Here is a 4011-nt window from a genome sequence, read left to right on the forward strand (position 1 = left end):
GCATCTTATGTTTTGACTAACAAATCCGGCAAGGTAGTTGCCAAATATGTTGAGGGCAAACACAAGGGGTCAAAGACTTGTGTTTGGGTACCTAAAGTTCTTGTGTCTAATGCCAAAGGACCCAAAACCATTTGGGTACCTAAAGTCAAGAACTAAACTTGTTTTGTAGGTTTATGCATCCGGGGGCTCAAGTTGGATACTCGACAGCGGGTGCACAAACCACATGACTGGGGAGAAAAAGATGTTCTCCTCATATGAGAAAAACCAAGATCCCCAAAGAGCGATCACATTCGGGGATGGAAATCAAGGTTTGGTCAAAGGTTTGGGTAAAATTGCTATTTCTCCTGACCATTCCATTTCCAATGTTTTTCTTGTTGATTCTTTAGACTACAACTTGCTTTCTGTATCTCAATTATGTCAAATGGGCTACAACTGTCTATTCACTGATATAGGTGTCACTGTCTTTAGAAGAAGTGATGATTCAATAGCATTTAAGGGAGTGTTAGAGGGTCAGCTATACTTGGTAGATTTTGATAGAGCTGAACTCGACACTTGCTTAATTGCTAAGACTAACATGGGTTGGCTCTGGCACCGCCGACTTGCCCATGTTGGGATGAAGAATCTTCATAAGCTTCTAAAGGGAGAACACATTTTAGGACTAACCAATGTTCATTTTGAGAAAGACAGGATTTGTAGCGCATGCCAAGCAGGGAAGCAAGTTGGCACTCATCATCCGCATAAGAACATAATGACGACCGACAGGCCACTGGAGCTCCTACACATGGATCTATTCGGCCCGATCGCTTACATAAGCATCGGCGGGAGTAAGTACTGTCTAGTTATTGTGGATGATTATTCTCGCTTCACTTGGGTATTCTTTTTGCAGGAAAAATCTCAAACCCAAGAGACCTTAAAGGGATTCTTGAGACGGGCTCAAAATGAGTTCGGCTTAAGGATCAAGAAAATAAGAAGCGACAACGGGACGAAGTTCAAGAACTCTCAAATTGAAGGCTTCCTTGAGGAGGAGGGCATCAAGCATGAGTTCTCTTCTCCCTACACTCCACAACAAAATGGTGTAGTGGAGAGGAAGAATAGAACTCTATTGGACATGGCAAGGACCATGCTTGATGAGTACAAGACTTCGGATCGGTTTTGGGCCGAGGCGGTCAACACCGCTTGCTATGCCATCAACCGGTTATATCTACACCGAATCCTCAAGAAGACATCATATGAACTCCTAACCGGTAAAAAGCCCAACATTTCATATTTTAGAGTCTTTGGTAGCAAATGCTTTATTCTTGTTAAAAGAGGTAGAAAATCTAAATTTGCTCCTAAGACTGTAGAAGGCTTTTTACTTGGTTATGACTCAAACACAAGGGCATATAGGGTCTTTAACAAGTCCACTGGACTAGTTGAAGTCTCATGTGACGTTGTGTTTTATGAGACTAATGGCTCTCAAGTAGAGCAAGTTGATCTTGATGAGATAGGTGAAGAAGAGGCTCCATGCATCGCACTAAGGAACATGTCCATTGGGGATGTGTGTCCTAAGGAATCCGAAGAGCCTCCAAATGCACAAGATCAACCTTCCTCATCCACGCAAGCATCTCCACCAACTCAAAATAAGGATGAAGTTCAAGTTGATGAAGTAGAAGATCAAGCAAATGAGCCACCTCAGGATAATGGCAATGATCAAGGGGGAGATGCAAATGAGGAAGACAAGGAGGAAGAGGAACAAAGGCCGCCACACCCAAGAGTCCACCAAGCAATACAACGAGATCACCCCGTCGACACCATCCTCGGCGACATTCATAAGGGGGTAACTACTCGATCTCGTGTTGCCCATTTTTGTGAACATTACTCGTTTGTTTCCTCTATTGAGCCACACAGGGTAGAGGAAGCACTCCAAGATTCGGATTGGGTGGTGGCGATGCAAGATGAGCTCAACAACTTCACTAGAAATGAGGTATGGCATTTAGTTCCACGTCCTAACCAAAATGTTGTAGGAACCAAATGGGTCTTCCGCAACAAGCAAGATGAGCATGGTGTGGTGACAAGGAACAAAGCTCGACTTGTGGCCAAGGGATACTCCCAAGTCGAAGGTTTGGAATTTGGTGAAACCTATGCACCCGTAGCTAGGCTTGAGTCAATTCGAATATTATTGGCCTATGCTACTTACCATGGCTTTAAGCTTTATCAAATGGACGTGAAGAGTGCCTTCCTCAATGGACCAATTAAGGAAGAGGTCTATGTTGAGCAACCTCCCGGCTTTGAAGACAGTGAGTATCCTAACCATGTCTATAAGCTCTCTAAGGCGCTTTATGGGCTCAAGCAAGCCCCAAGAGCATGGTATGAATGCCTTAGAGATTTCCTTATTGCTAATGGCTTCAAAGTCGGAAAGGCCGATCCTACACTCTTTACCAAAACACTTGAGAATGATTTGTTTGTATGCCAAATTTATGTTGATGATATCATATTTGGGTCTACTAACGAATCTAGATGTGAAGAGTTTAGTAGGATCATGACACAGAAGTTCGAGATGTCTACGATGGGGGAGTTGAAGTATTTTCTAGGATTCCAAGTCAAACAACTCCAAGAGGGCACCTTCATCAGCCAAACGAAGTACACTCAAGACATTCTAACCAAGTTTGGGATGAAGGATGCCAAGCCCATCAAGACACCCATGGGAACCAATGGGCATCTCGACCTCGACACGGGAGGTAAGTCCGTGGATCAAAAGGTATACCGGTCGATGATAGGTTCATTACTTTATCTTTGTGCATCTCGACCGGATATTATGCTTTCCGTATGCATGTGTGCAAGATTCCAAGCCGACCCTAAGGAAGCTCACCTTACGGCCGTAAAACGAATCTTGAGATATTTGGCTTATACTCCTAAGTTTGGGCTTTGGTATCCTAGGGGATCCACATTTGATTTAATTGGTTATTCGGATGCCGATTGGGCGGGGTGTAAAATCAATAGGAAGAGCACATCGGGGACTTGCCAGTTCTTGGGAAGATCCTTGGTGTCTTGGGCTTCAAAGAAGCAAAATTCGGTCGCTCTTTCCACCGCCGAAGCCGAGTATATTGCCGCAGGTCATTGTTGCGCGCAATTGCTTTGGATGAGGCAAACCCTGCGGGACTACGGTTACAAATTGACCAAAGTCCCCTTGCTATGTGATAATGAGAGTGCAATCAAAATGGCCGACAATCCCGTCGAGCATAGTCGCACTAAGCACATAGCCATTCGGTATCATTTTCTTAGGGATCACCAACAAAAGGGAGATATCGAGATTTCATACATTAATACTAAAGATCAATTAGCCGATATCTTTACCAAGCCTCTTGATGAACAATCTTTTAACAAACTTAGGCATGAGCTCAATATTCTTGATTCTAGGAACTTCTTTTGCTAGATTGCACACATAGCTCATTCATATATCTTTGATCATATCTCTTTCATATGCTATGACTAATATGTTTTCAAGTCTATTTTAAACCAAGTCATAGGTGTATTGAAAGGGAATTGGAGTCTTCAACGAAGACAAAAAGGCTTCCACTCCGTAACTCATCCCTCGCCGTCACTCCAAGCAACTCTCCATTCTCGGGGGAGACAAGCATGAGCATCAAAGAAAAGGACTTTGGGGAGAGAGTAAGAGCCCAAAGCTAAAAGATCGGACTTCGTCTTTGGTATAATCTCAACTCGTTTATTTATGACCAAAGGGGAAGATAGCACTTCGAGGGCTCTAATGATTCCGTTTTTGGCGATTCATGCCAAAGGGGGAGAAAGTAAGAGCCCAAAGCAAAAGGACCGCACCACCACCAATTTCAAAAACTTAAGTGTTGAATATTTTCAATTGGTATCCTATTGTGTTCAAAAGGGGGAGAAAATAGTATTTCAAAAATGATATATCAAAATCCTCTTGAACACTAAGAGGAGGATTTTATTTAGGGGGAGTTTTGTTTAGTCAAAGGAAAAGCATTTGAAATAGGGGGAGAATATTTCAAATCTTGA

This window comes from Zea mays, chromosome 4, assembly GCF_902167145.1.
Source record: "Zea mays cultivar B73 chromosome 4, Zm-B73-REFERENCE-NAM-5.0, whole genome shotgun sequence".
Classification (NCBI taxonomy): domain Eukaryota; kingdom Viridiplantae; phylum Streptophyta; class Magnoliopsida; order Poales; family Poaceae; genus Zea; species Zea mays.